The following is a 12,549-nucleotide window of genomic DNA, read 5'->3' on the forward strand; positions in this document are numbered from 1 at the left end:
CCAAGAAATTCTTGTACATCCGCCCATCCTTGTTGTTTCTCCCTTCTTGGCCATCCCTTTGCTCACCTTGAGTCCCTACTTGACTCACTTGGCGACTGTAGTTCCCTTCCTCAGATTGCTCAAGAACTGGCTCCGTCGGTTCAACATGTACGGTAGGTTCGTCCCTGTTCAACATTTGTCTCATTTCTTCCCTTTGTTCAGCTAACATAGCCCGAATCATGGCTTGAACTCCAGCCATGGTGACTGGCTCAAGCGCAACTTCTTCAACAACAGGTATTTGCTGAACCACTGGGGGTTGGTTTCGGTTCCCATTCGCATTTACGTTTCCGCTACGGGTTCTTGCCATCTTGATCTCTACACCGAATAAGGTTAATCTAGATCTTAATTTAGGATTGACGTCTTAAATCATCCTTATCACCCCGAAACGTTTATATGCTAGTTCTAATATCGTAGTTAAACGCTTAGAATCCTAAACACATAAGGTTTCCAGATCCGGTCGGCAACAGACCATAGATCCGAACAAATCATATCATGCGCAAAGCATTTAGCACATAAAAGCAATTTAGGCATTATCCCTAAAATAAGCTAGTGCTCACACCTCACAATCATCGCTTAGCATTCTAACTTTAAGTCTAGAAATAAATCCATATTCCTAGTTCTCTTAAACTAATGCTCTGATACCAACTGTGACATCCCCAAAATCACGGCCAGAAAAGACCGATTTTTGTTTATGCTTTATAAAAATCAGAGTACTTCATTTTATAAAAAAGGTTGCGGAATTTGTTCCCAGAAAAACATGGTAAATACGTTATTAAAACATTTCGAAGAAACGTATTTATTTCATTTTAAAATGTTTGGGATGTCATCATTAATACCAAAACATAAGCATAAACAGAACTTACAATGATTTACACTAGTGATCTACATCTCTTTTAAATCTCTCAGTGTAATGTCACTTCACTTCGTCACCTGTGATATACATAAACTGAGTGGGTCAGGTTGGGAAACCTGGTGAGTACATAGGGTTTTCAACCCACAATAATATAATTACTATGTTCAATCAAACAATCAACCCAATTACCCATCCCCATTATCTTCTTTACTCTTTAAGGATTTAACCTAAGAGTCATCCATCCTGCATTCGTTTATTCCGAAGTCCCTTACCTCCAGGGTTATAGGACTGACACTAAATCCATAGCTGTCAATGTTCGTTCATAAAGCACTAATTCCATAGCTGCTATGGTCTATTCATCAGGTACTAAAACCATAGCTACCAGTCTTTATCTAATAGGTACTAAGTCCATAGCTACCAATGTTCAACAGGTACTAAGTCCATAGCTACCAATGTTCAACAGGTACTAAGTCCATAGCTACCAATTCCCAACAGGTACTAAATCCATAGCTACCAACGTTTAACATGTACTAAGTCCATAGCTACCGGTGTTTGTCCCATAGGCACTAAGTCTATAGCTGCCAATGTATCATCTTCTATCTCTCATCATTCATCTACCCATCTCATACCCAACATATTCGTATATATAAAATACGTATACAGCTTAAATTCTTTAAAACATGTATAAAACGTTCATCCAGCATAGACAGCAAATATTCAGATAATATGCACACATAGCACGTAGTTTATATAAAATACTTCATATCTATGTGTAAGATGAAAGGGACTATGCACTCACCTGAGAAGGTGGTGACTCGGTACTCGGACAGCGCTTCGAAACCTAATATTAGCACCACTAGATTTTAGTCTAATATTACCATCACTAATTATTAGTCTTATTATTATTATTATTATATAAGCGTTTAAACAATACTTTCCAACTACTATGTACAGACAGGGGCCAGACATAAAACACCGGAGGGCAGGACCATTTTGGCGTATAGCACTTCTGAAATCCAACAACCCTATGCGGCCCTTTAAACCAGATTCCCCGTACCGCGAGTAGTTAAAAGATATTATAACGACACTTATATAAGTCATAATAATAGCTAAAATATTTATTATAAATTTATAATAACAATACTAAATTTAAATATAAACTATATTTAAAATAGGGTAAGCATAACTTACTTTCAAGGGGATTTTAGCTAGGAGTCGGGCTCTGCAGGGGCAGAACTTCGTCGCTGAATCTTTCTAAGAAAGATTCGTGCAGCGCTTCAGCGCTCACCTTACTATACTAAAACTACAGAAAGAGAAGTCGAATCACGAGGGACCGAAATGCTCGGGGGATAAGGAGAGAAAGACTCTTGAATCAAGGGAATGGTGCAAGAAATATGTGAGCCCAAGGCTCTTATTTATACTAATTGAATTTTCAAAAACTACCCTCCATAATTACTTAATGACCTTTTAGTTATATAAACAACTAAACACCCCTCTATAATACTATTTTAAATGGATTTAATGATATTTGTACTAAACTAATGTCGAAAGAACTCAACATTAGTCTTATAATGACCGCATCGTCGATACCTTTCTAATGATATATACATATGTATATATATGTGTACGTATACATGATTTATACTTTATTTTAATACGTAAATATGCTATTATAATTTGTAACTCGTTCATACGAACTCCGTTTTTGACGTTCTTTATATCCACGCGTAGGTGGAGACGTACTCTACAACTTTCGTTTAGACTCCGTCGGCTAATTTTGAATTTATTTTTAAAGTTATATTTTTAACAGACCGGGACAGGATTGGTCCGTTAAAATCTCATAACTTCTTTATCCGATGTCCATTTTCGTCTGTCTTTTTATCGTTACGCTACTAATAACGAGATCTTCGATTCTTGTTTAGGTTGTGTCGGCTAAAAATCAATCGATCTAAAATTCGAATTTCGGGCTGTACACCGCTAATCCGAAACTTCGAAAAATGATAACTTCTTCATACGAAGTCAGATTTGGGCATTCTTTTTATCGATGTTCTTAGTTTAACATATTCTACGACTTTCGTTTAGAGCGCTAAGGCTAAATCTCTCTCTATCATAAATTTACTATTTACGCTTCCCGGCGCCGTGCCGGTTCCGACGCGAAACTTCGACGGGTCATAACTTCTTCGTTATAACTCGGATTTCGGCGTTCTTTATATGTACGGAAACCTTGTGACATATTCTACAACTTGGTTAAGATTATTTATTCTAAATAATCTTTTTGTTGAAAAGTTGTTTTTGACCCCTATTGCCTTTAAATTGACTAGCCCGGATCTGCGGGCGTTACAATTTATAAGAGAATTGATCTAAAGAGACTTATCATCATTCATCCATGAACCCTAAACCCTAAAAGTACATTTCCCATTATAACATTTGGCTAATAACTGTCTACTATCATTTTACACAAAGAATAATTGATAGTCATTCACAACAACATAGTTACAAAGAATGTGTTTCAATTTTTTAGGATTCTTGAACCTCGTACCTAACACAGGTTGCTTCTCCTCCTAGTGAAGCTTTTCAGTAAAAATATTTGGTAAGTTAGGATCAACATCTTCATTGTCATCTTTAGCTTCATCAATAGGTTCACCTTCACCTAAATTGTCACATATGTGAAATTTAGCCCAGTATCCTTTTTAAAAATAAGAGATTCCATCCTCATCCCCACGATATGTCTCAATTGGGTCAACTTAATTTCTCTGCTTCATCAACCACTTCTTGCTATATATTATCAACAACTTCCTAGTTTTATTCATATAACCATTATTTCATGTTTGTATTACCAAAATGGTCTACACACATAGTGAGTTCCACATATTCATAAGCAATTGCTATAAATTCGGCATAATCAAGCTCATTCCAAATTAACCTCAATCCTTTTGGAAAATTAATATCAGGAATACAACATTAGAGCTTCTCACATTTTTCTCGAGTGAACCTTTTGACGAATGCATAACACTCGTCATTATCCATGGCTGAGAAATCGATGTTCACCAGCCTTTGATTAATCTCGTCGATGTATCGTATGGGGTGCTTGGTGAAGGTTCCTTGGAAATGCAAATCGAAAACGATGTTTACAGCAACCACGTTAGAGGTCTGAATAGAATAAATAAAGTAAAGGTTAACACGAATATAAGTAAGTAGTATAATTTTATTCAATAATTCTCATCTTAAAAGCATAAAGGACACACTAGAAAATGTATACGATATTAATAAATCAGGTGGCAAGCGATAAAAGACACAGTCAGCAACTTATGTGGTATTAATAAAGAGAAAAAGACTTAATCGACCCGCAAATACTAGTTCGTTCCCTCATAAATCCAAAAAATAGTTTAGGGACTAAATGGACCAACCCTAGAAAGTTCATATGACATTTTTGTCATTTCCTCAATTAAAATTATATCAAACGATGAGTTTGATTTATTGGTTATAATTTCAATCTAGTAATGAGATGTTATAAATATATGCAAAAATAACATAAGAGGGGCTTAACTTAATAAGTTTACTTTCCAAAACAATGTCATTAAAAGTCAAAATACCATAACTGTGTATTATGTGTGAAAGTATGTAAAAGTGTACTTAACACTTAACTAAGTAGATACATGGTTAAATAAATAAGTTAAAAAACCGAAATATGTAATAAAGCGAAAAGGTGTGAGCTCCAAACAGAGAAGAAGGTTTCTAAGCGTATTATCAAGAAATTATCTAAGTAGAGTTACAATCTAGAAATTATCTAGGTTTCTAAGCATATTATCAAGAAATTATCTAAGTAGAGTTACAATCTAGATAATCATTACAGACCATGAAGGAAAGTGATCAGTTCCAATTTGGATTATCATGAGAGACCCTTCAGGGGAAGTGATCATTCCTAGTTGGCAATGTTTGAGATAGCCCTTCGGGTGAATAAGTCTACTGGTATAGGGTTGGCACTAACAATATGTCTTTGGAATATAACTAATATATGTTTGTTACTTGATGTGTATGTATATTTCGTGAAGATGCATATGTTTTGAATAATGGATGAGTGTTGTGATTACTCACTAAGCATTATGCTTACTGTTTCTACTTTATGTTTTGGTTGTAGGTCCTTCTGGTTTTGAGGGTATGGAACTAGCATGATTGGGGTATTTGCACATTCTTGTATGGGCATCACATCTAGTTTATCTATTCCATGTTCCGTTATAATTTTCAAAAAATTTAAGCTTGGAATTTTGGGATGTTACATAAACTGTACCATTGAGTGGTTCAGATTAGCCCGTCCCAATTTCCACGTGAGAGATCAATCGTGGAACACTAGTGATATCTTGAGCATTTCAGGTTTTGAACTTAAGACCTCATGTGTGGAACCCTTCATCTCAACCACTAGTTTCCTATTGTATAGGTATTATACTAGACTAATTTGGTTAATTAAGTAGTAGATGTCGAAATTTGAATACATTTTGTTGTATTGATTGATATGTCCAAATGATGTTACGTATGTTATCTAATTGTTTCTGTAGCTAGTCGTAAGTCAGTAAGCCAACCTTATTTTGTTATAAAGCTTGTTAGTAGAAAAATACACATGATCGTTGGTATTATCGAAAATTTTACCTTAGAATCAAACATTTTTCGAATCATTTACATTGGACATATATGTATATGAATCATGGATTCATTACACTATATAAAAAAATTTGAAAATTAAAAAAATGAAAATAGAATGTATTATATACAGTAAAATGTTAGAAGATGAACTTTTGAAAGGTTAGAAGTGTGAATACACTAATGGTTGGTTTGTGATCTTCTGGGCCACTCGGCACCTGCTACGACCCTATTTTTGCAAAGAAAAATAGAAAATGACTGCAAAAATAGAAAATGCCCTATATTTGCAGATGATTTTATAAAATAATTATTTATGCCAGCTACCTTATTTTATTCAAAATTTTCCTATAAATTCTACTCAAAACATTTCCGATCCATGCAGCATCTTGATTCTTATCGAGAATTTTATGATAATGGCGATGAGGGTTGATTACATATCATCATCATTTCCGCCATTGTCATAGTTGATATCTCTCTTATCAGTTCACAAACGATAGCAACAACAGTTCCAGGACTCATAAACATCGTGAACTTGAGAGCCATAGCCTACGAAAAAAACAGACTCAACCCTACCATTTCAATTTGCATGGGCTTCTGCATGTTCATCATCTAAATCAGTCAATATTTACGTCCCCTCCAGCAGGTTTTTCATCCAATCAACTTATTTCCAGGGAGAACATTGTAGTAACAATGCAATCAACTTCCGTATTGATGGCACCCTTGTTGCTCCGACAGTCTACGAGAAATCCTCTATTGATGTCTGGATTAAGTTTGAAAAGGCTACCAGATAGTGACTAGTTGGAACTTTAGAAGGTCGAGGAACCAATCTTTGGGCTTGCAAAGCCTCTTCCAGTTCTTGTCCAACCGGTGCAACCGTAAGTTTAATGCATTTTCGAGTTTATTAGTTTATGTTTCAACTTCTTACTAAATATTCATTAATCAATGGGTGCACATTGCAGACGTTAGGGTTCTACAATTCAAGATACATCGTGGTTAGTGGATTGAGCTCTATAAACAGCCAAAAGTTCCACATCGTGATGGATAGGTTCCAAAATGTTAATCTTCAAGAAATCACGATATCTGCTCCAGGAAACAGTTCCAACACCGACGACATATACATTGAATTCTCCACATGCATCACTGTTCTCAACTCCCAAATTGCCACCGAAGACGATTGTGTATCCATCGGACCAAGTTCATCTAACCTCTGGATAGAATGTATTACTTGTGGCCCTGGCCATGGTGTCAGCATCGATAGTTTAGGGTGGACTACACAGGAGGCCAGAGTCCAGAATGTCACGTTGAAGATGACGACATTTAAGTCAACGCATAATGGGGTTAGGATCAAGACATGGGCTTGGGGAAAGTAATAGGTCCATAAAGGGAGTTGTGTTTGAAGATGACTTGGTATTTGAGTATGCTAAAGATGGATGTTTGGCAATTTGTGTCTACCCAACGATACAGTACCCTCTCTGGGCATCATGATGCAGTGAGGAGATGAGATATTGAGATAGAGACCCAGACAAAGGAGCAATGTTAGGCTCCGGTTCTGTTACAGCCCACAACAAAGCAGTTCAATTTTCGCCGGCCGCGGTTTAGGATCAGTATAGGGGAGGTGTAGATCTTTTGGATGTCACAGGTGTGGCAGGGAGGGCCATTTTGGTAGAGATTGCAGGCGGAGTGCGAGATTTTGTTTACATTATAGCCAGGAATGCCACATCAATGCTCATTGTCCTTTTCTCGTTTTCAGTGAGGTGTTGGATCATATACCCTTGGCTTGGCAGTTACCCGATGACCGTCATGAGATGACCAGAGTCCCGATGATAGAGAGTTGAGAATTGGGTTGGCCGATCTTCTATTCAGAAATTGTGGTGGTATTGATATTCATCTGTAATATCTATATGTGTTTCAAAGTTCAGTTTTTATCATGGATGATTTGTTAAAAGGAATGATCTTATTTAGCTTTGTTAAATTGATCTCTATTTATGAATGGACTAATAATCTTTTCCTCGGTTGTATGTGTATTGGAATCTATGAATGTTGTGTGGGTTAAGATTCTCCTATGTATATGGGTATCAGTAGTTTGGATCAAGTGGTAAAGTTCAAGTTAGTCTAGGTATCGAAGGATTGTGAAGTTGTCAGACTCTAGCATATCTCAAGTGGGGGAGAGTGGAAACTCGTAGCAGGAAGACCTTGTCTCAAGTTTTGGTTCTTAATTGAATTTCTCTGAGTTCAAGACTTCCATGTAACTGCTAAATCTTTGAGTTTCGCGTTAAGATGATCGTCAGTTGTTGGATTTCTCATCAAGTCATATTAGTTTTAGTGGTGGCATCATGTGTAGGGTATTTTCATGCGGGGTTAGTATAGCGACAGTGGGTGAATAGATTTAGGACCGATCAAATATATAGATTTCGATCAGTATAATTGATAGAAAGGATGGTTTAGCCTTGTATGCTGGGTTTTGTAAGGATTTCTCACTGATGCATCAGTGTATGAGGTAGGTAGCTTTGATGTGGGATTAAATTTCTATTTCGGGTATTGATGAACGAAGCATGGTCGGGAGACCATGGTCGAGTTATGTTAGAAATCTTGGGTAGCATGAGTGTCAATGGGGTGGATCAGTTGCCTGATGGTGGTTCACGATTTCAGGACATGAAGGTCGTGGACTGAAAGGTGAATTCTTCTATTGAGGAGTTATGGGGAATTACTTTTCATTAGTCTATTTCTTTTAAGTTCTATGGAGGTGTCGGGTGGTAATAGATCGTAATAAGGTGTTGCAGTAGTGTGCCTCAGACTGTTGGAGTCTCTACTAAAAATTAATTTATGAGTCTGATTTTAGGTCTTGGATGTTATCAATGTGGGTCTTGGCTTTCAAGCGATCCAAAATATGTTTGAAGAGTCGGGTCAGAAGGACCCTCAAAGTGTAAATTGTACAATTGTAGTGAGAGGTGATTTCGAGGAAGAAACTGAATTTAAGTGAGGGAGAATTATAACACCCGGATTCCAGATTGGGTCGATTTAAGGCTTCTGGGAGTCAAATACATTGCTTTTAGGTAAAACCAAGACTCACAACGTGAACCATAGAAGGATCACGACGTAAGGAGTAATTAAATGAATAAGTTGAATTATGTTGAGCTCACGATGTGAACAGTAAGAAGCTCACGACGTAAGATGCATTACAACCCAAACCCATGATCTTTTAGGAATTCCTTCGTATTTAAATCCCATAAACCTCATTTTAGGGTTCCTAAGCAGCCCCCTTTGTCCCTAAACTCAGAAAAACGCTAATCCTATCCTCTTATTGTGATTATTGATCTTTTAGTGGAGTTTTGGTGGTTTAAAGAAGAAGAGAACTCCATTGAAGCATAGTTTCAGCTTGGAAGTTACATTTGCAACCTTTAGCTACACTTCTGGACCATTGTGAGTAACCAAGATCCAAACTTTATGTTTCCTTGTTGAATCTAAGGTTTTATGCGTGTTTAGCCATGGTTTAAGAGTTAGAGTATTGGGACTCCATAAAGTTGGCAACTTTATGGGTCCAAGGGGTCCCTTGGTACATATATGTCATGGATTTGAAGTTTGGAGGATGTTTAAGTCCCTGTTAGGGAAATTATCTCCATTTTTCTTCATAGATGACCTAGCTTGATCTCAAGTCTTCTATTGGACATACAATACCTTAAAGCATCGATTTTTATGATCATATAAGTGTTAGGAAGTCTCATGGAAAATATGGATTAGTGGACTAACGGATTAAGATGTTTTGGATCAAAATGGCACTCAGACGGATCTCACGACATGAAGGAGATGCATGTCACCTCGTGAGGATTGAGAGACCAGGCAATTTTGTCTTGTAGTGGCGCACGACGTGAAGCCATAGAAGGTCATGTTGTGAGGGCTTGTCTATTGACTTTCATTGACCGTTAACTTTTAGACCAAGTTTGACTTTGGGATAACTAGAGGATTTTGGGCTATTGATTGAGATTCTATTTGGCTCTGGTGTTAGTGGATTCACGAGAGCAATCAGTACCGAAAAATGGATTACATCACAGTGTTTAGAGTTTTTCGATGCAAGTGAGTTTCGCCTCACTATACCTATAGGTCGAAGGCACCAATGTCGGCTCACTAGTTTTAGTTATCTTTAGTAGAAGGATTCCATAACGATTGTATATATTCATGTAGGATAGACTGATGACTCTTGATCTAGGCTCTTTTACATGTTCCTTGTTTGGTTGTGGTTCCTGAGTAGGATCTCCTGTCCGGGTCTCTACCTTACCTCTGAGTATATACGGTTGTATGTTCCTTGGATTTTTGGTATTTAGTATGTTGCCATGATGTAGGGATTTGTTAGATATGTATCCTAGTATATAGGATATTGCTATGCGGTAGTGATCTGTAGATCTGTATGGCTATCTATATTTGATGGTTATCATCTAGTGGAGTGCCCTAGGGACTATGTGTGGTCATGTAGGATAACCTGAGAACTCTTGATCTAGGCTTTCTTACTTGTTCCTTGTTTGGTTGTGGCTCTAGAGTAGGATCATCTGTTTGAGTGGCTATCTCACCTCTAGTTACTTATGGTTACACACTTCATAGAGTTTAGTTGGTAGTAGGATAGTGCATGGTGCGAGGACTAGTAGGAAGTAGTGATTTGTATGATTGATGATTTCTTGTATTATGTGCCTGCTTGATACTTGATTGTTTATATGTCGACATATAGTTGTATGCCAAGATACCAGTGCAGGCCGATTGTAAGCCCAAGACACGAAGGCTCGGAAAGAGCGGATGGGTTGAGGCGGTAGGCCAACAAACCCTGGGCATTCCAGTCCATGGCTGATTTGACCCGTTGCATGTTGACATTCCATTCCAAGGACTGATTGAGCCCGTGTATTCCAACCAGGAGGTTGTGGGCCATTATGCATGCTTGTATGTTTATCATATGAGGTATTTTGGGGGAAAATCACTAACCTTTATGCTTATCCAGTTACTTATTATTTCAGGTATCATTGGTGGCTATGGGAAGACGAAAGCAAAATTGTACACACTCATCAACAACATTGGGGATTTCACGTTCATTATAATACTATTATGTTTTTTTAAATAATTTTAGTTGGGAACGTATGGTTTTTCTTAAAATGGTTTTATAATTGGGAAGTTTTACTATAATTAAAATGAAAAAATTTGACCGTGAAAATGGAATGGTATATATATATATATATATATATATATATATATATATATATATATATATATATATATATATATATATATATACCCTTAAGGGTATATAAGCTTAGGTACCCAAACTCACTATATTACATCGTTTTGTGTCATATATATATACATTGTAATTGTTCAATGTTCTTAGAATTCAACTTCTAACTTGATTTACTTCGAAATTTTTTATAAATTTCACATTTATTGTCCTCTTACATATTTTTCACTTTTAACTATAATATATATATAGCTTAATAGTGTTTGACAAAAATATGCGATGTAAGAGGAAGATAATGGTGAAATTTTGGAAATGTTGAAAGTAAATCAAGTTAGTGGTTGAAGTTTAAGAACATTATAATGAATATATCAAACAAACATTGTATTATAGTGGGTTTGGGTACCTAAGTTTATATACCCTTAAGGGTATATTCACTTTTCCCATATATATATATATATATATATATATATATATATATATATATATATATATATATATATATATATATATATATATATATATATATATATATATATATATATATATATATATATATATATATATATATATATATATATATATGAACGGTATAACCTTTTATTATTTATGTGTAATGTAAGCGTCTTTCTTTATCTAATACAAATAATAATTTTAAAATTTTAGAAGCAAAAAATCTAACACAAAGTTAATAATTTTGCTAACTTAAGAAACAAATTTCATACTAGAAAAACACATTACTTCTGATTTATAAAAATATGTAAAGTGCATCTTTAAGAAATATGGATCAACAATTGAATTCTAATATGGATCCAAATTTATTTATTTTTAATATGGATTTGAAGAACGTGTACAACAACTAAATGTAAATGTTTTTGTGCAAAATATTTATACATATTTTCTAAGTCCGTGTTCATAAAAAGTAGTTTGTAATGGATGACATCGTTTTGTTTAAGCTAAATCCTAATAGCTTATAGTATCAAACGAAACTTTCTATTCAAAATGTAAGATAGAAGTATTCATACCCCGTGCCGAACCCATCCTAAAAAAAGTAAAGAAAACAATGGTTACTTACTAAACATGATTATTAAATAACACATGTTTGCATTTTAGTCAAAAATACACACAAACTCACATGGAGATTACAACAATAACTTCAAAACTGAATACGGTTTGTTGATTGTTTTTTCTAATATATATATTTGAAAAAAGAACTTCTTAATACAAGAGAAACATTTTTCAAAATCATAAATAGCTAACACGTTGATTTTATATAAAAACTTCTATAAACCAAAATAAATAAAAATATTTTAAAAGATAACTTCTTTACCATCTTATAAAACTTTTTAAAAAGAACACAAGTTTTATGATAGTGTAATTTTATATACTAATACTTCATTTAAATATTTGAATCAAAGTTGAATAACTATTATCATTCAAGATTATTATGAAAACAAATTTAGATTCCACTATAATCAAACATTTTCGACTCATTTACATTCAACACATATGAGTTGTGAATCATGGACTCATTGCAATATATAACAAGAATTGAAAATTGAAATATTATATATACGGTACAATGTTTCAAAATGAAATTTTAAAAGGTTATAAATGTAAATAAACTAATGGTTTTGTTTGTGACGTGGCCCACCACCGTATTTTTGCAAAGAAAAACAGAAAATGCCCTATTTTTGTAGATGATTTTGTATAAAAAATTATTTATTTCAACTACCTTATTCTATTCAAAATTCTCCTATAAATTCTACTCGAAACATTTCCGATCCATGCTCCATTTCCATTCTTACCGAGA

General features: G+C 35.0%; 1 pseudogene; it reads left to right on the forward strand.

Annotated features, from left to right (window-relative positions):
• The first annotated feature begins 5,664 nt into the window (after positions 1–5,664).
• On the forward strand, positions 5,665–6,897 carry LOC145008220 (polygalacturonase-like; annotated as a pseudogene).
• The last annotated feature ends 5,652 nt before the right edge of the window (positions 6,898–12,549 follow it).

Source organism: Lactuca saligna, chromosome 1 (assembly GCF_052625555.1).
Source record: "Lactuca saligna cultivar CGN05327 chromosome 1, ASM5262555v1, whole genome shotgun sequence".
NCBI lineage: Eukaryota > Viridiplantae > Streptophyta > Magnoliopsida > Asterales > Asteraceae > Lactuca > Lactuca saligna.